This window comes from Diceros bicornis, chromosome 21 (genome assembly GCF_020826845.1).
Source record: "Diceros bicornis minor isolate mBicDic1 chromosome 21, mDicBic1.mat.cur, whole genome shotgun sequence".
Taxonomy (NCBI): domain Eukaryota; kingdom Metazoa; phylum Chordata; class Mammalia; order Perissodactyla; family Rhinocerotidae; genus Diceros; species Diceros bicornis.
Genome location: NC_080760.1, coordinates 20,347,275 through 20,368,043, shown reverse-complemented (window position 1 = coordinate 20,368,043; position 20,769 = coordinate 20,347,275). Strand labels below are relative to the sequence as shown.

General features: G+C 40.1%; 1 protein-coding gene across 1 annotated transcript in view; it reads left to right on the top strand.

Annotated features, from left to right (window-relative positions):
- The window catches only part of NCALD (neurocalcin delta), a 388,804-nt gene that overhangs the window by 100,316 nt on the left and 267,719 nt on the right, over positions 1-20,769 (top strand). Inside the window, exons 2-3 of the mRNA XM_058564737.1 lie at positions 16,706-16,757; positions 17,623-17,651. The gene's annotated coding sequence lies outside the window, so the exon portion shown is untranslated. The remainder of the gene's footprint in view (positions 1-16,705; positions 16,758-17,622; positions 17,652-20,769) is intronic.

The following is a 20,769-nucleotide window of genomic DNA, read 5'->3' as shown; positions in this document are numbered from 1 at the left end:
TTCTGAAATGTTGTAGAAGTTTACGCTTCCACCTGCGGTACAGAGAGTGTCTGTTTCCACCTACCCTCACTTGTTGAGACAAAAGTAGTATCTTATGTTGTTTTGGTTGGCATTTCACAAGCCAGACAGATACTTTTCCATGTTTATTTGCGATTTACATTTATTCTTTATAAACTGTTGCTTCCTGGCCTTTACTTTATTTTTACATTTGTCTTTTAAAGTGACTTTAAGTGCTTCTTCTATATCAAAGACATATAGGTTACATTTAACAATGATGAAGATGAAGATGATGAAGACAGTTGCTCAAGGCATATATCACATCCAACAGAAGCAGCAGCCCCCCTATAGCCAAGTTCTCGAGCAAGCCTGGTCCAGCCTGTGATCTTCCATCAGAGATGTTTTGTCATGGTCTCCGTGTTCTTCAAATTCTTTATTATTATTATTTTCTGATTATGTTTCTATAGCAACAGTATCAACTTTTGGTGTAAATAACACCATGCAGTTATTTGAGGAAGGGGTTGCCATGAACGTTGGTAGAAATGCTACAAGAATGAGACTATATCCTGCCTCTGTAACTTCAGAAATCCTTTCGAATTGATAGGCTTTTGTGAATGAAGTTTCATTAGTGACAATTTTTGTCTTTGCATCATGGTAAATATTGTGACTACCTGGGAAGGAATCTTTTGGTTTATTAAAGAGCTAAGTGGGCATCTAATGAGAAACTTTCAGTAATCTTGTGAACATGTGGTGGAATATTTATTTCTAAAGGCCTGGATGTGCAACAGTCCTCAGGCACAAGTGCTGATTCACTGTTTTAATCAGTTCCTGAATTCTGCTACCTTCCCCTTGGCTATGGAGACCTCTGGCCACACAATACACTGTTGCTGGGTGTTGAGTATCAACAGCAGTTGATATTCTTAATTTGTGTTCCTGATTTTCTCCATGCAAATCTTGCTGTTTCATGGCAGGCTAAAACACATGTGATAAAAACATATTTTTAAAGTAGCTCAGAAACATGTAAACTTTGGAAAATGAAGGAAACGTTCTGTTCTGGAAAATAGACCAAGATCAATGGGTAGAAGTTCAACATTTTAGGTTAATGTAAAGAGGAACTTTTTTTTTTTTTGGAGAGGAAGATTAGTCCTGAGCTAATGTCTGTTGCCAATCCTCCTCTTTTTGCTGAGGAAGATTGTCCCTGGGCTAACATCCATGCCCATCTTCCTCCACTTTATATGTGGGACACCTGCCACAGCATGGCCTGATAAGTGGCGCATCGGTCCGAGCCCTGGATCAGAACCTGCGAACCCTGGGCCGCCAAAGCGGAGCACATGAACTTAACCCCTACGCCACTGGGCTGGCCCCAGGAGGAATTTTTTTTTTTTATCACAAGTGTCCACTCATAGCATAGCTCACCTTTTTGAAGTCGCTGGAATTCTTCCAGCAAAGATCTGGTGATCAGAAAGTAGAGGTTACTGAATTTAAGATGAAAAAGGTAGGACCTACGCACTGGGCAAGACCCTGAGCTGGATTACTTCTAAGATTTTTTTCAACTCTGAGATTCTACAGCTATGTAAATTTAAAAAATCCTATGCCTACTTATCTAAAGCAGTTAAATTCATAGCAACAGAAAGTAGAATGGTGATTGCCAGGGGCTGGGGAGAGAAGGCAAGGGGGGTTGTTATTTAATAGGTATAGAATTTCAGATTTGCAAGATGAAAAAGTTCTGGAGATCTGTTTCACGTCAATGTGAATATACTTAATACTACTGAAGTGTACACTTAAAAAGTGTTAAAATGGTAAATTTTATGTTATGTGTTTTTTACCACAATAAAAACAAAACAACCGTGTGTCTCCTATGAGTCTCGCCCTGGGCCAGGCACTGTAGGGGACACGTAAGTGTAAGACACTCCCTGCTTTCAGCTGGCTCACAGTCCACCTCTGCTATTAGAACCAGGGTGCCTGAGCACGGGCCCAGGACCCACATTAGCTGGCCATGAGGTCATCATCGCCACTGCTACTGTGGGCACTGCCGCAAATCCAAACGAGCAAAAATGCTTCGACCTTCTTCTTGTCTTCCAGTCTCCTGCTAGTGTCCCAATTGATAGAACCCAGTAGGAAGCCAGCTGATGAGTTAGTCTGAGAAATGTGGTATGCTATCAGAGGAAGGTCCATAGAAGAGTGAATGTAGAACTGAGTGAGAGCAGGCACTATTAGGCACAGTCCACTCCTTTGTCCCTTCTGCATCCATATGCTGCCTTCTACCCAAATAGAAACTTGATAGAACAACTATCCCTTTCACAAATGAAGGTATGCTCACCCTTTTCCTGATAAAGCAGATACAAAGTTCCATCAGTTGATGTATCCATATTTGGATGATGTTAATTCCTTTTGTAGGTTAGTCAAAATCCTATTTATTTTATAACCACAAAGACTAAATTATAAAGTTAACTATTAAGCAACACTTTTTTTTTTGTGAGGAAGATTAGCCCTGAGCTAACATCCGACGCCTAACTTGCCCATCTTCCTCTACTTTATATGGTACGCTGACACAGCATGGCTTGACAAGCGGTGCATCGGTGCGCGCCCAGGATCTGAACCCCGGGGCCGCCGCAGTGGAGCGCGTGCACTTAACCGCTATGCCACCAGCCAGCCCCAAGCAACACTTCTTATATGACATAGTAGGGAAAAAGGAAAAAAGGGAAAATGATTTCTGTATACAAATATGTACATAAAAAACAAGGAAGAAAATACGCGTAGTTGCTACAGTTCTCATTTCTGTAAGTGATCACAAGACCATAATTGATATATATCTATAACTATATCTATATCTGTACCTATCTAGCTATCTAGCTATAGATATAGATAGATACAGATATAGGATCTACATGTATAGATCTATATGTGTAGCTATATATTTTCCTTCTTCCCTTATCCGCTTCCATGTTTCTTTTCCCTTAACTAACCCTTTGGTTTGTAAGGATTCTTTTTTTGGTGGTTGACACAAATCTTCATTTTTGAAGAGTCTCTTCTTAGTTACTTCTCCTTTATTGGTCTGGTAAAATCTTCTATTAACTTTATCACTGGACATAGAAGTGATAAATGGAACCCCACAGAATCCTCTGGATTACCAACATTCTCCTTCATGCCTCCGTTGTTCAGCAGCAATCCTATTTCATCTTAATAATTGGGACCAGTCACCTCAGTACATACAGTAAAACCTTTCTTTGTCCATTGGTTCAGTGGCACGAGGACTCTAAAATGATGAGAGGGCAGTCTCAAATTTGAGTTTAATAGAACCATTCTTGTGCTCACAATGAAAATATTTTTCCTTGGGAATTAATAATTCTAAACCAGCAGTGCCCCAAATTTCAGAGACAAGAAGCAAAATTTTTTGCCATTAGGTTATTAGGTGTAAAAATAAAAGCAGACCCTCCGACTTTATCCCTTGGTTCCCAGACTTATGTGTTCTAGTTATGGAAGAAATAGCACCCTTTATGGGTTGTTGATTTAAAGCATATACTGCATCCTGTAAGATAGTGCCATAGACTTTCAAGGTGTTATCTCCCAGTTGGTGACATAATTGAGCTTTTAGTAGGTGATTCCACCATTCTGCCAGGGCAGCTGCTTCTGGACGATGGAGTATGTGCCAAGACCAAAGACTTTCATGGTCTTAAGCCAGTTGCTGCACTTCTTTTGTTGAGAAATCAGTGCCTTGGTCGGAAGAAATGTTGTGAGGGGTACTATGATGGTAAATAAGGCCTTGTCTAAGTATATGGTTGTTGATGCTTGCAGAAGGCAAATTCATATGCAGAATGTGTTTATCCCAGTAAGGACAGATCTTTGCCCCCTCCATGATGGAAAGGGACCAGTTTAATCAGCCTCCTATCAGATGGCCAGCTGGTCTACTGGGGCTCATTGTTGGCTCCTGCTGTTGAGAGGTTGAGCACTCAGTAATGATGGTAGCCAGATTTGCCTTGGTGAGTCTATGCATAGCCTGCCTGATTGCTGCCACGGGTGCTCTGAAGATAAGTCCTTGGAGCAAGCACTGGGGTAGCTGGAAAAAAAAGGCTGACTGACATCCTCAGAATGTGTCATCTTGTCCACCTGATTACTGAGAGCCTCCTCTGCAGTGGATGCTCTTTCGTGAGTATGCACATGGGATACAAATATTTCATACCCTTTGCGTGTTCCAAAAGGTCGTCCGTATACCTATTCCCCACTCTTCCTTTTTACCAATTTTCTAATTCTGTTCTTTCTGATTCTCTGACCATCTGACCAAATCATTAACCACTACTTATGAATTAGTATCGATTTGTACTTATGGCCATCGTTGAGTCTAGACAAAGTGGATATCCAGATGTACTGTGGAATTCTACCAACTGGGAGAATTTTCTCTCTCTACTGTTTTTCAGGGCTACGCCTGCGTGAATATGCAATAGCCTACTTCCAGCTAGTGCTGATGTATAATGGAGAATCATCTGTAAAACACGCCTGAGTTTTTTTTCCACCATCAGCTGGTTACAGGGAACTGCTCATGTGGCCATAGGTGTGGGTGGAGAGAGAGAAAGCAATGCAGCAGGAATAGGTGGCCATAGGAATCTGAGTCATCTAATCATGCAACTTATTTGTACTTTCAGGACCTGCTACAGACCTATCTTATGTACCATTTCCACTTGGTGACAGAGTGTGACTGCATGTAACTGATTTTATGGCTTGGCGGATCACATGACACAGTTAGTTTATGGTGGGCAGCTCAGATCATGTTGTTATCAGGTGGCCAAGGCCAGGAGGTCTGCCTCCACAAGAGCCTGGGAGCTGGCTTTCAAGGGGAAAAATCAGCAGCTGTTTCTCAGAGGGGGAAAATTAGCAGAAAAAGCTGTATTTATTCCAAAACACTAGTATTCTAAGTTGTGATTCTTTTATAGGGCCTGCCCCAGGATCGTGTAAGAACACGATCCCCTTTTGGACATGGGAGATGGGCTACAACACTTTTGGTGATCACAGGGACATACATTGAGAATGGAGGCCATAGAGTTCTACATATCAATGAACATCTTTCCTTTCAAGTTTTCTTAGTTGAATTATATTCCTTCCTAGCTAACTTTTTTCTAGTATTGATCATGGAAATGTATTGTGTATATTTTAACTCACCTTCCCCCAGTAGGGATCATTATTGACTATTGCATCTATCACGCTTCCTCAAAATTTGGAAAATGTAAGATGCTTCTTCTTCTTCTTTTTTTTTTTTTTTTGTGAGGAAGATCAGCCCTGAGCTAAAATCCATGCTAATCCTCCTCTTTTTGCTGAGGAAGACCGGCTCTGAGCTAACATCTATTGCCAATCCTCCTCCTTTTTTTTTTTCCCCCAAAGCCCCAGTAGATGTTGTATGTCATAGTTGCACATCCTTCTAGTTGCTGTTTGTGGAACGCGGCCTCAATATGGCTGGAGAAGCGGTGCGTCGGTGCGCGCCTGGGATCCAAACCTGGGCTGCCAGTAGCGGAGCGCGCGCACTTAACTGCTAAGCCACGGGGCCGGCCCAATATAAGATGCTTCTTTAGATGCTTTTTCATGCTTCTAAGGAGTTTGCTGGAAATTTCTTTCTTCTTCTTTTTTTAATCAAGCTACTTTATGTAAAACAAAATACAGACAGAATCTCCCTTTCAAATCAAATATATAGCTTAATAAATTACCATAAGGCAAACACATTTGTAACTACCACCCAGGTCAGGAAGTAAAAATTTGCCACGCACTCCAGAAGACCCTTGCATGAGCCCTATCTCAATCGTGATCCCCTACTTCCCTTCATAAGGAACTGTTATCCAGGCTTTTATAGTAATCTCCCAAATGTGCATCCCTAGGTGATACAGTTGAATAGTTTTTTTAAGTGAATTTGCTCATTTCTTTGATTTTACTTTGCTTATTTTCTAAGATTTCATTCAATCTTACTTCTTTGAATATATGGATTCCTACTCTATCCTTTTCTTTTCCTTATAGTTTATCTGTGTGTGAACTCAGCCTTCTGACCGGTAGAGTTTCTCATAGTCTGGATTTTGCTGATTGCATACTTGTGGTACATTGCACTGTGTTCCTCTGTCTTCTGTATTTCCTGCAATGTGGTAGCTGGATTTAGAAGTTTGATCAGACTCAGATACAATTCCTTTGGCAGCACTATAGGAGTGTTCTTCCATCAGGAAGCGCATAATATCTGTCTTGTCCCTCCTTTTGTAATGTTAACAATTGTTGATACTCAATGCTTAGATTCATTTACTTAGTTGGATTGGTTAAAAGGTGATGTTCTAATTTAGACTTTATTTTTTTGTTTAGCAGGTGGAATACTTTTATAAAGAATTGCTTCCCCTCATCTACTTTTTGGTCACCCAGTGGTACAGTTCATGTAGGAGAGACAAGATAAATATTTGATTCTTCCCTCTTATTTACCAGGTTTCAAAATAATGAATTGGTTCCCTTTCATCCTCCAAAGGTATATATACATGCATGAACTTGTGGACTTAAGCATATTTGATGGGTTCCATTTAATTGCAGTTATCTTTTTGAAAGCTCAAATCCCAGCAGAAGCCTCTTAAAGTTGGCTCCTGTTTATTTTTCCTGGAGGTCCTTTGTAGATATAAACTCCAAGGACTGAAAACTCAAGAACTACTTCTCTAGACAAGCCATTTCTCCCATTTGTTTATGGCCTTAACTGACCAGGGAATATGTTTTGAAGAGCAGGGCACACCCTCTATAGAAAGGGAATATGCTCTTTCTGTTTACAAATATTCCTGGCTTTGTGTTTGGAGACCAGAGCACTGGCTTCCTGTTGGGCCATTCTCCTCTGGAGATGAGATTGCTCTGCCAACGTTGTCCACCTTTTCCGGAAAGATTTGATATTAATAGTTTTCTGTAGAATGACTTCTTTTTCTATGAGAATGTGCTCTTGTCTAGTTAAATATCTGGGATAAAATTGAAAACAATTGAAACATTGTCTTCTAATTTTTTTTCCCCCCTGAAATTCTCTATGTAGTCCAGTAAATATCTATAAATTAACCTTTGGGAAAAAATATAATTAATCTTATTAAATGTGAGATTGCCTCAGGATTCTTTGTGTGATGCAGAAGGACTTGCATTAAAATGAGCTGTGCCTTCAAAATGTAATTTCCCATCCTCAAAGGAAATGTATCACATCCCTCCCCTCTTGGTAACCTCCTTTTCCTTTAGCTCAAATGCTGTGTTTTCTGTTTCCGTTTTCTCGAGTTTGGACAATTCTGAACATTTTAACTCTCTCATTTCTGTTACTGTGACAGCAGCTCTCTGGTAATAAGGCTCCTGTAGGAATATTCATGATGAAAAATTGACAGATGGAGCAACACTTGACCCAGCACACAAAACAGAACCACCCACAAGAGAGAGTAAAGGTGGTTTTGAGAAGCTCATGACACCAATGTCTGTGACAGTTTTCTTTTGGTTTATATCATTCATGTTTGCAGGCTGGCTAATGCGGATTTACACTCTTCTGTAAAAAGATCTGTCTGATTCTATAGTCTTAGGTCTTTTTTTTTTTTTTTTTAGTCTTAGGTCTTTAGCCTGACATTCAAGGCCATCCACAGTCTTATTACTCTCCTTCCTGAATACCTCAGTGACTCCATACTGCCTTTTGGACTGAGTATGCGCTTTCCACTGTGGTTCCAATTTACCTCTCCAGGCTCATCTGCTTGTCTTTCCTTTGGACACCTCTTCAGATTGGCTATTAGATTGCTTCCATTCCCCTGGCATACCCCATGCTTTCCTACTTTGACATTTGCCCAAACAATTCCCTCCATTTGGAATGACTTTCCTTTCCATCTCTACCTGCAGAAATTCTATTATTATTTTAAGACCAATTTGAAATTCCCCCTCCTCCATGAATTTCTTCCTGATTCCTCCAAAGGAATTACTTTATCCCTCCTTTGAACTCCCAAGCAATTTGTTTATAATACAAAGCAGTTGCTTTGTATTATTTAGATATATGGTTAATGATTATTGTTGCTATGTTCATATATTTGTCTAATACACCCACTCATGGGGGGTAAATAGGATGACCATACATCCAAATGTTCCTGAGACTGTTCTAATTTTCCTGGAACAGTCCCAGTTTACATTGGTTGTCCTAGCACCCTGTCTGGTTTGCCCCCCCTTTTTGCACTCCCCAAAGCATCTTGATTTGAACAATAGATTAAGTGATTACCCTTGGAATACGTGGCTGGAGGACTGGGGCTGCATCATACTAGCGCTTGAATCTCTGGTCATTTAGCAGGAGGGGTGGTGTAACCCACGTATGGTAGGCAAAGAAATTCACAGACAGGAGACTGCCTTGTCCTGGGGCAGGGACCACTTTGCAGAGCCATCAGAAAATGCTAAAGAGATTAGTTTTGATTCCTTCCAGAGCTAGTCCTCCTAATGGCACTGCCTAGAAACTATTACTTTCCCATCAGAGCTGGGTTCCCTGAGGGTTTAATAAACAATCCCTCCCAACACGGAGGGCTGTGGGCACTGTTTCTCCTCACCAATGCAGTTAGAGCTTTAAAGAAGAATACTTGGGCATTGTGTGTACTATGTAATACACATGTGAAAGGACTTTATTTATTTACTTATTATCTATTTATTTCTCATTCCTTTTTATTTTTAAAATTAACCTACAGAAAAGTTGACCAAATAGTACATAGTCACGGTCCCTTCATTTTGCTACATGCTTTCTCTCTCTCACTCGCTCCATATACATACACGTAGGTTAAAGTTTTTGTTGAAGCAAGATTGATGTATAATTGTTCACATTCTTTTTCTGAACCACTTGAATATAGGTTGAGGACATCATGGTACTTCACCCCTAAATATTTCTATATGCTTCTCCTAAGAATAGGGACATTCTTCTACATAGCCACAATACCATTATTACACCCAAGACAATTAACAATAATTCCACAAAATCATCTAACATACAGTCCATACGCAAATGTCCTCAAACAGTTTTTGGATCCAGAATCCATTTGATCCATTATGTCTCTTTCATCTCTTTTAATCTCCCAAAGTCTCTCTGCCTGTTTTGTGTGTGTGTGTGTGAGCAACACGTTATTAACATGCAATGTTTGAAATTCTTCCCCCTCTCCCCCTCAAAGAATTTTGCCTTTGCCCAGTCAGCTTCTTCCTCCTGCCCTCTCCTCTAAAGAAAGTTCCACCTTTGCCAGATCTGCTCCTTGCTTTTTATAATTCGGGGATAAGGAATCTGGAGACAAGTTAATGGGCTGTAGTGAAGGACAGGTGGGAGTAGAGGTGTGTGCTTTGGAAGTTGGTCCTGGGCCTTTGGAAAGGCGAAGCTTCTGCCCTACGCCCACCGCAACCCAGTAGCTCTCAGATGTGGGGGCTTAGAGATGAGAAGGAAGTATTGCTGTGAGTTATGTATTGGATTCTTCAAGAACGAGTAAAGATTACACTTATTTATTAGCTACTTTTGGACTATGTTTCCCTGAATGTGACAGTCCCCCAACATGTGGCCTCATGGGAAGCCAGTATTTGTTCTGATCATACACACTCCTTTCTCTTTAAATGAGAAAGTAGTGGCGTCCATAGAGAGAGAAAGCTTTCTTATGGCTATGATCTCAAGCCTGAGAATGTCTTAGAAGATTTTAGCAGATCACAGAGTTTTATCATCCAAATTGGGACACTTTTGATTGTGAAATATTTATAGCGAATATGAATATGATAGTGAAATAATTATTCCAGGGCAATAGGCTTAAACCAGAATGGTGTCAGGCAAACCAAAACATGGTTATCCTAGTTATATGGTCCTGTTGTTTGCACTACAACTTATCTTGTACAAATGGATAGAAATTATAAATAAACATGATGAAAAAATGTATGCGTGTACACTACTGAATATAAGTATTCGATTAAACCTTATGAAACTGCTCTCCAAAAGCAGCAATTTCATTTGGTTCAACCTAATATGAGATGCCTATAATAATTTCAAAATTTTTATGCGTCTGCTGTTTATTTCTTTAAATAGTAATCTTGGAGGATAAGAATCGTTCATTTATCATTCTGTTATTCATTTTTTTTCATTTATTCCTCAAACATTTATTGAGCACCTACAATATGCAGATGCTATGCTGGATGCTGGGGCTAGATCCGTGGCATAGCGAGGGTACCTGGTACCCAAGAGCGATGTAATGTATTTCTGCCCTTTTTCTCTATTCTAGCTAGAATTTGCCCATAAATAAATAAGCATAGTAGGCTCATGTTTGTTATTTGATGTTGAAAAAAAATCTAAAATGCAAAATGAAGTACAAAATTATCTTGCTGCCATTCTTGTGGCATTCTCACAAATTAATATCTAAGGACATATGTCCCTTCTGTACCCCTTTTATTGTGTTTTAAGGATTCATATTTCTCAAAGACATCACATGATTTTTGCCCCCGAGGAGTATACGGTCTAGCAGAAGAAGAACATGGCAGTGCATTAGACATCATGGGGGCTCTGACTTCAGTCTGTGTGGGGCACAGCTGAGCTGCAGGAGAGGAAGTGTTCCTTGTTACCTGCAGAGTGGGAGTGAACAGAAAATTATTCCTAGATGTGAGGCTGGAGACATCATGCACTGGTTTAAAAACTCTTGTTGAGTGCTGGGCACTGTGCCAGCCTCTGGGGGTAAACTTTGGACCTGAACTATCTCTACTTCACAGAGGTAAGTGTCCACTGAGGGTGGTGGGCTTTGAATTAATAACCACAATAATAAACATAATCATTGGTTGTGATAAGTGCAATAATGGAAAAGAATAGTAGGCTACAGAATACGTAGCAGAAGGACCAAATTTTGGGGGAAGTTGTCTTTGACTGAGTCAACGTTGAACCTGAGACCCCAAGAATGAGTTCAAGTTAAGCAAGTGAAGAGTAGTTGGGAAAGGGCCTCCACCATGTGGAAATGACTGCCCTGAGGAGGGAAGCAGACCCCACAAGGCTAGTAGAGCTGGAGCGGAGCAGTGGAGGAGAAGGGTAGTGCCAAGTGAAGGGAGAGGCAGTGGACAGACCATGCAGGCCTGAGGTAAGGAGTTTTCATCTTGAAAGAAGAATTGTTAGATGGACCCTTTTGGAGGTGGGATGTAGAGGGGTTCGTTGGTTAAGACATGGAGACCTGAACATCACAATCAATGGAAATTGTAAGTAATTCGACAAGGCTAGAGCCTGGGGTGTCAGGGAGGACACCATGTTGAATTTTGAGTTCTTCCTGTAACTAACAGGGAACATTGACAAGTGCACACGAGCAGGGGTATGACGTATCAAATGTGTATTTGAGAAAGAAAAACTCAAGGATGGATGAATTAATTGAACATGTCGAAGGCTGGAAGATCTTGCCTTTAGATAGAGGATGAAGGCTTGATCTAAGGCACTGACAGTAGGGTTGGAGAATCGAAAGCAAAGATGCTCAGTAGGCACGATCTATAGGAGTTGGTTATTGATGAGAGGAGGAAGAGGAGGGAGATTAAATGATGTTCAGGTTCCTGGCTCATGTGATGAGTGGAAAGGGATAGCAAGAGGAGGGGACAGAATGGGCAGTAGATGATGAGTTAGATTTGTTCCTGAGAAGTGCTAAGCACTTGTGGGAGCTCCAGCCTGATGTTACGTAACTAACTGATTAGGTCATGTTTTCTGAAGTTGTTGGAATTCTCTCTGAATATTTTTGATATATTAACATGGTATTTATTGAGAGAGTTGGAAGCAAACCACTTATAAAGGAATACTTGCATTTTACAACTGACAGATTCTTGATTCTGAATTACTCATGACAGACTTATTTTTTTTGTATTTGAGAGACATTTGACTTTGTCTGCAATTCTGAAAATATGTTATTTCTGGTATGTTTAGATGGTGGGTTTTCAAAAGCAGTTAAATATTACAAGTAGGCTTGCCACGTTTTGTTTTCTCCCATTCAGTTTCGCATTAAATATACAAGTATAACATCTGGCACTCCTCTTTTAAGGACTCTGGAAAAAGAGCAGCAAGGATTAGACTGAACACTTGACAAATCATCCAGTTGTAATATTTTCATCTAGAGTTGAGTTCTTAACTGACTGAAATGGCCACGTCAGGGGCAGCACTGTGTAATGTTACAGAGGAGCCACTTAGGAGAATTCCTAATATGGCCGGGGCATTCTTGAGATGCGTGGAATAGCCCATTTGTATGGTCTTGTCCAAGATGGAAAAGCAGCTATAACGTGTCAAGGCACCAGGATGACAGGATCCGCAGAGCACTTCTTTTCTGTTGTTAGTCATACTACGGCCGTGTTAGCTGATAATGGCAGTTCTTCCTTCTTTGCTTCATTTTTCAATGGCAAATCCTTGGACCCTGAACTGGAAAGTCCCTTTCCCAGCTTGAAAGTCATGTTCTTGGAGTTGGAAGGGACCTCAATAATTACTTTAATCCAAACCCCTGGCATTTTTACAGTTGAGAAGAACGAGTCACAGAAAGGTTAAGCAATATTGCCACAGTCATGTAGCCAATTACTGAACTCTCGGGTCCAGCTAGACTCTTCCTTCAGAATGGGCAGGATGGCAGCGTCCCTCCTCCTTTTAGTTTTTTATTTGCCAGAAGTTAGTCTTCCTTCACTTTATAAAGCCTCTTGGAAATAATCTAACTCCCTTGAAAGAAGAAAAAACATGTTTTACTCAAAAAACTTATTTTTGTTTTTTTCCAAATGGGTTTTTGTTCTAACCCAGTGTGACTCCCCTCTATTCTGAGAGAGCTTTCACAGTACAGTGTGGCATCTCTCTAATGGCTGGTGCTGCCCAGTTGGACGTCTGTGTCACAGTTACAGCAAAACTATAGAGGCATAGCATTGCCTCTAAATTCAGGGAAGGACAGATGCTAGAAACTGGTCAGCACATTGCCTGGGTCTTTAGGGAGGGTGATACTAGGAACTTCCCTAGAAGCAACCATTTCTCAAAATGAAACTTTTGAAAGGATCCTTGACTCTTGAAATTAAATCTCACACCTCCGTCCTAGGACTGAGCACCCCTGTGACTCCTGAGACTGCGCTGTCACTGGAGGGCGGGCATGCGGGGGGCGAAGTGGTGCTTGGAGCATGGCCCAGTCCAGGGAAAGAATGGGAGATGTCAAAATGAGCTGTGAGTGAGAAGATGAAAAGAACGCATGGGGCGCTCACTGTGCACTGTCTCAGCTTGTTGGGCGAAGGATTCGGGAACCGTTTTCTCAGGAACTACAATGTCTACTCAGTCCTAGTCTTCTCTCCAGACTTTCCCCAACACAAAATAGTCTTTCTGGTCTGGGTGTGGGGTTGGGGGTGGGAGCAGATGGAAATCATTGCTGTGGCTCATCATGTTGTCTGTGCTCTGAGACTCTAAGTGCTTGAGTGCAGAAAGCCAAAAGCCTTTGCTCCTGCCGGAACATCTCTTCTGTGAGGCAGTGGACGCTACAGCAGCCTCCTTCGGGAAAAGAGGAAGGTCTAAGGGGATGAGACAAGGAGGAAGAAACATCAATTACTAGCTCAGAAAAGAACCCCACTTCATTTGTAAGAAGAGCTCAGTTAAAGAAAAACAGGGACTGTTGGGTGTGATGTTCTCACTCTGAGCCGTTTCCAAGAGCAGCGAACGAGAGCTACGTGAGCTAAGCACACGAAATGAGGAGAAACTGCATCCTAGTGGATTTTTGTCAAATCTTTGGAGAAAATAGAATTTTTTCTTGCTTTAGCAAAGCTTAATTCTGTACCAAAATGGTCATAGAATATTGGAGATCTGTGGGAACTCAGAGATGATCTGTAGAGGATATTCTCTGTCTTTCCAGATCCGTTCTCCCTCCTTCTCCATGCTGTTCTGGGTCCTGGGAGGCTGGTCTCCATGGACCACATCAATGGACTTACCTGACCTCTGGCTTCTCTTGGATTTGGCCAATGGGAGGAACCGGCTTCACCAGCCCTTGGTGGTTTCCATAACACTGTCTATACCTTGTAAATAATCTCCTTCATTAAAACTCCCATTTGAGTGTGTAATCTCTTTCCTGCTGGGACCCTGAATGTGACCATTTTACAGATGAGGAAACTGAGGCAAAGAGCAGTCCACTGGCTTTTCCAGTGGTGTCCCCTTGCTCCTCCTTTTCCCAGCCATGGTTGAGTATTCACACACTGAGACCCTGAGGCCCTAGAAAGCTGGACTGGGGTTGAGGAAACCTCTGGCACTATAGTCTGCTCTGCTCTAATGTGATGGCACATTTCTAAGAAACTTCTTTTTATTTAAAAATGGTGTCCTTAAAATTGGTATTTTACGTGGTAAACATACAATGGAATATTATTCAGCCTTAAAAAAGAAGGAAATCCTGTCATATGCAACAACATCAATGAACCTTGAGGACCTTATGCTAAGTGATATAAGCCAGTATTGCATGATCCCACTTGTATGAAGTATCTAAAGTAGTCACACTCATAGAAGCAGAAAGCAGAGTGGTGGTTCCAGGGGCTGGTGAGGGAAAGAGGAGTTGCTGTTCGATAGATATAAAATTTCAGTTATGCAAGATGAATAAGTTCTAGAAATCTGCCGTACAACATTGTACCTATAGCTAGCAACACTGTATTATACAGCTAAAAAGTTGTTAAGTGGGTAGATCTCATGTTATGTTTTTGTTTTTGTTGTTTTTAACCACACACACACATGAAAGAATAAGAAGCAAAAAAAAAAAAAAAAAAAAGGTGTTTTAATAGGTTAAAAAGTAGTTAGAGAGAGGAGACTCCTCTGGGAGGACACTGTCCATGGGGGCATGCCTGGGTTAGCCGAAAGTCAGGAAATGCCTTCTTCCTCCAGGGAGGAAGCACCTGGTGCCAGGGCTGGGCTAGAGGAGTGTAGGCTAAATTTATCCCCTACCCTCCTCTCAGCCCAGTGTCTTGTGCACCCGTCTCCCCACCCAACGTGTGAGAAGTCAGAATTTCCCCTCATGCCTTTGACCATGTGTGAGTGAATGAGTGTATATGTGTGTGTGAGAGAGAGAGAGAGAGACAGAGGCAGAGAGAGAATGGATTTGCATTCTCCCTTTTATTAACTTTCCTGAGTTCTCTGAAGAGTCTTTTTTGACTTCTCACATTTCATTGATTTTAAGACATTTTATTTTTCTCATATTTTAGTACTTTGATACCAGGATATGTCGTACAACCGAAAGCACTTTTTATTGCAATTGGTCATGTGGTGGTTGTGCTGTAGTTGCATTGCCTGTGCATGTGTGAACTTGGTAGTTCTGGTTGCCTGGCAAGACAACTGAAACCCCTATTGTTTCCGTCATCGATCCATTTGATGACCATCTGAGAAAAGACCGTGAGTCCTACGTGTTGACTGAAATCTTTTGCTAGCATCTATTAGTGAGATTTTCTTGCCAACATCAACACTTGTGGAAAAGTATCAGAAGCCTAGAAGAAAATCCCACGTATAATACTTGTGCATTGTTTTAAGAGCATCACTAACGTTCTTGGTGGCATAGAGGACAATATCGTGTGGAAAAACGCAGTCGTTGGACCTTGTGTCAAAAGTGCTTCGGAAGAACGGGTTCTGAATGTGAACGTCTAAACCAAATTATATTGGAATACCTAACCAATTTATTTCATGTAAATTTTCACATTTTCCTTTTTTATGGATATAATAAAACCCATGCCTGAATAAGTCTAATAGAGCTCTTTCAATAAGTATGAAATAAAAATTCTAAATCTTAGTGCTGTATCATAGTTTAATTTGTAGCCATTTTTTTCTTTCTTATTGTTATATAAAACAGCATTGTCTCTTACAGTCAGTGAATCTTAACAATCAATGATGTATGGTAGTGAAGTAGGAAGTCTATTATCAGTATGAATCAAAAGATGAGTTGGAAAGCTAAGGACTAAGGAATGAGTTTAATAATTCTTTTACTCAATAAATATTTATTAAGTTTCTACTGTGAGACCAGTGCTGGGCTAGGCATGAGGATACAGTGTGAACACAACAGACGTGATCCCTAGGCTCATAAGGAAGACAAGATATATTGAATAAGTAGTTGCATGTATGATGTTACAGAAGAAGATGTGCAGCCTTCTTTGAAAGTGTAAATAGGGGAGCTTAAGAAGGTCAAGGGGAGCAGATGGCCTGACTGAGGAAGTGACATTTAAGTGGAGAATGGAAGGACAAGTAGGAGTTAGTCAGGTGGAGGTGAGCGGGGAAGGTAGTCCTGGTAGAGGGAGCAGTGTGGGTTGAAAGCTGGGAGGTGGCAAGGAGTGGGGACCTGGAGGAAGTCCAGTGTAGCTGGGGCACAGAGTGGAGCAGAGATGAGAGACAAGGCTAGAGAAGTAGGCAGGCATCGGATGATGAAGGATCTTGTAAGTCACAGCAAGGAGGTTGGCCTTTATCCCAAGGGTAAGAGGAAGTTGTGGAAGGGTTTCAGGAAGGGTGTAGTGTGTCATGTTCAAATTTTAGAATTGTCTCTCCGGTTGCTGTGCGAAAATGGAGTGTTGTGAGTCAAAGGTGGATGAAGGGAGCATAGTAATATTCATCCTCACTTGATTAGAGGGATGGAAGCCAGAATGGGTAGAAGATATCAAATGAGGCAAGGGAATCCTGAAGCAAGCAATGGTCCCCATCACTGAGTGCATTCCTCAGGTATTATATCCTTAGTTCCTGATAACCTAGGACAATAACTTTCTTTATTTTTGACAGAGTGACTTCTTCTGACTTAAGCCAGCAGTGTGCTTTGAGAGATCCACCACAGGTAAATACAGAACAAGTTTTCCTCAGATTTATAAACGATGTTTTTCTCCCAAGACTCCCTAAGACCTAAATGCAACATCTTATTTAATCCTTCTAATAACCCTATGAGTTAGGTGCTATTTTATTTCCATCTTATACATTAGGAAATTGAGACACAGAGAGGTTAGGCAACTTGATCGACATGCACAAAGATGTTCATCACAGCATAAATTATAATAGACAAATAAAACAAAACAAAGAGGAGAGAATCTAAATATCCAAGAGTAGGCAAATCGTATCAAATCAATTATGGTACATCATTTGATGGAGGAACTTAAATAATAGTCTATATCAGATTAAGAAGTTTCTCTTCTATTCCTACTTTCTAAAAGTAAATTAGTTCACCTAGATATTGAATTTTATTGAATGCTTTTCTAATCTACTGAGATGATCAAATGATTTTTATCTGTTCATGGTAATTTACATTAATTGATTTTCTAATGGTAAGCTACCTTGCATTGCTGAGATAAAACCAACTTGGTCATGATGCATTATCCTTTCAATATTTAGCTAGATTTAGTTTGCTAAGTTTTAGTCCTGAGATTGGATAAAATTTTCCTTTCTACAGATGGCAACTAGACTTTTGGTGGTGAACACCATGCAGTCTATGCAGAAGTCAAAATATAATGATGTACACCTGAAATTTATATGATGTTATAAACCAATGTGACCTCAATAAAAAAAAATTCCTTTCTGGTATTTTCCTTGTCAGGAATGGTTTTCAAAATACTGGAATTACTTGTACTTGAATACTTAGTGGAATACATGATGTTTTCTTTGAGGGAAAAAGAATTTTTACCTACTGATTTAATTTCTGATTTATTTAGGTTTTCTGTTTCTTCTTGAGTCGATTTTGGTAAGTTTTGTTTTTGGTTATATATACACATTTCTGTTGGATATATATGCGGGGGGACATTTCTGGGTCATGGGGTAGGTATATGTTCAGCTCTAGCAGATACTATCTAGCAGTTTTCCAAAATGGTTGAATTATTTGAAGAATTTATGTGCCAACCAGGAGTGTATGAGAGTTCTGATTTCTCCATATCCTTTCCAATACAAAGCATTTTCTGTTTTGTTTGATTTTTTTATTTAAGCTCTATTGGTGGGTGTGTAGTAGTATCATATTGTAGTTTTAATTTGTATTTCCCCATAGACTAATGAAGTTGGGTACCTTTTTATATGTTAATTGACCATTTAGACATCTTGTTTTGTGAAAAGCCCTTTCAAGTATTAAAAAAAAGTGAAGTGCTTATTCAAGTCTTTTTTTGTGTGTGTGAGAAATATCAGCCCTGAGCTAACATCCACGCCAATCCTCCTCTTTTTGCTGAGGAAGACTGGCCCTGGGCTAACATCCATGCCCATCTACCTCCTCTTTATATGGGACACCGCCACAGCATGGCCTGACAAGCGGTGCGTCGGTGCACGCCCAGGATCCGAACCCGGGCCACCAGCAGCGGAGTGCACGCACTTAACTGCTACGCCACGGGGCCGGCCCCCTTTATTCAAGTCTTTTGAAAAAAAAAATTGGGTTGTATTATTGAATTGTTTTTCTTACTGAATTGTAGACATTTTTAATAATATGCATTCTGGATTTGAGGCCTTGGTAGGGCACATGTGTTGTAAATATCTTCTCTTTTTCTGCGCTTTACCTTTTCATTCTTTTTTTATGAACAGAAACTCCTTTAAAATAGTGTAAATTATCTGTTGTGTCCTAGTTAAGAAATCTTGGCCCCAATCCAAGATCACAAAGATGTTTTTCATTTTATTCTGAAAGCTATATTATTTTACTTTTACATTTTGATCCACAATGCATCTGGAATTGGTTTTGTTGTGTATGGTATGAACTAGAGGGTCAAGATTACTTTTTCCCATGTGGATATGCACGTGACCAAGCACCGTCCTTTACCATAGCACTGTTTATCTATTTATTTATTTTAGTTGTGTTTATTGAGGTATAATTAACAGACGGTAAAATTCACTCCCTTGAAATGTATGGTTTGATAAGTTTCGGCAAATGTACAGTCATGTAACCACCACCACAATCAAGATGCAGAACATATCCAGCACCTGAAAGAATGCTCCTTAGGAAATGTACCTCCAGCACTTGGCAACCACCTGATTCCTGTCCCTAGATTTTTTCCTTTTTCAGAATATATAAATAGAGTCATATTGTATATAGCCTTTTGTTTTAGGCTTCTTTCACTTAGCATAAAGTTTTTGAGATTAGTCCATGTTGTTGCCTGTACCAATAGTTTGTTCTTTTTTATTGCTGAGTAGAATACCATCATGTAGATGTACCACAATTTGTTTATCCATTCACCGATTGATGAACATTTGGGTTATTTATAGTTTTTGGCTATTATGAATGAAGCTACTGTAATGGTCTATTAATAGGTCTTTGTATGGATATGTGTTTTCATTTCTCTTGAGTAAATTACTAGGAGTAGGATCATTGGGTCATATGGCAAGTGTAGCAAGTATATGTTTAACATTAAAAAAAAAAATCCCTCCAGCTGTTTCTAAAGTGACTGTGCTATTTTACATTCCAATCAGCAATATATGAAATTTTAGTTGCTCCACAGCCTCTCCAGCACTTGGTGTTATCAGTCTCTGTAATTTTAGCAATTTGAGTTGGTGTATAGTGTTATCTCATTGATGCTTTAATTCTCATTTCCCTGATGATTAGTGATGTTGAACGTCTTTTCACGTGCCTCTTTGCCATCTGTATATCTTCTTTAGTGAGGAATCTGTTCAAATCGTTCACCCATTTTTAAAATTATCTATCTTTCTATTATTGAGCTATACTAGAAAATATTCTGGGTACAAGCCCTCTATCAAATGTGTGCTTTGCAAATACCTTTTCCCAATCTGTGGCTTGTTTTTTCATATTCATAAAAATGTCGTTCAGAGACCGGCTTGGTGGCATGTAGTGGTTAAGTTCGCGCATTCCGCTCTGGCGTCCCAGGGTTTGCAGGTTCGGATCCTGGGCGCGGACATACTCACTGCTCATCAAGCCATGCTGAGGCGGTGTCCCACACAGAAGAACTAGAAGGACCTATAGTCAGGATATACAACTATGTACTGGGGCTTTGGGGAGAAAAAAGAAAAAAAGATGATTGGCAACAGATGTTAACTCAGGGCCAATCTTCCTCCAAAAAAAATATGTCATTCAAAGAGCAGATATTTTTACTTTTCATGAAGTTCAATTTATCAATCTTTTTTCTTTTATGGATAGTAGTTTTGTGTCCTAAGAAATTCTTGCTAAAATCAAGAATAGAAAGATGTTCTTATTTTTTTCTAGAAATTTTATAGTTTTTACATTTAATTATATGACACATTATGAGGTAATTTTTGTATCTGGTGTGAGGTAAGAGTCAAGGTTCAATTTTTTATATGGATGTCCAAATTTTCCAGCACCATGTGTTGGAAAAGCTATCCCTTTTCCCTTTTAATTACATTGGCGCCTTTCTCTCTCTTTCCTTCTGATGCTCTAATTATATGCATGTTAGATGGTTTGATATTGTTGTACAGCTCTTGGATAATTTTTTTGTGTGTGTGAGGAAGATTGGCCCTGAGCTAACATCTGTGCACATCTTCCTCTATTTTGTATGTGGGACGCCGCCATGGCATGGCTTGAACGCAGCATGGTGAACCCCAGGCCACTGAAGTAGAGCGCATGAACTTAACCACTACTCCACCAGGCCGGCCCCTGCTCTTGGATACTTTAAAATTTTTTTTTCCTTTCTCTTTGGATATTTCTACTGACTTATCTTTAAGTTTACTGATTCTTCTCTTTAACTGTGTCCTGTCTCCTCATCAGCCTGCCAAAGGAATTCTTCATTTCTGATATTGCATTTTTATTTCTAGATTTCTATTTAATTCTTTACTATAGTTTCCATGTCTCTACTGAAATTCTCCATCTTTTCCTCGATTTTATCCTTCTTTTCCACAAGAGCCTTTTACATATTAATCAT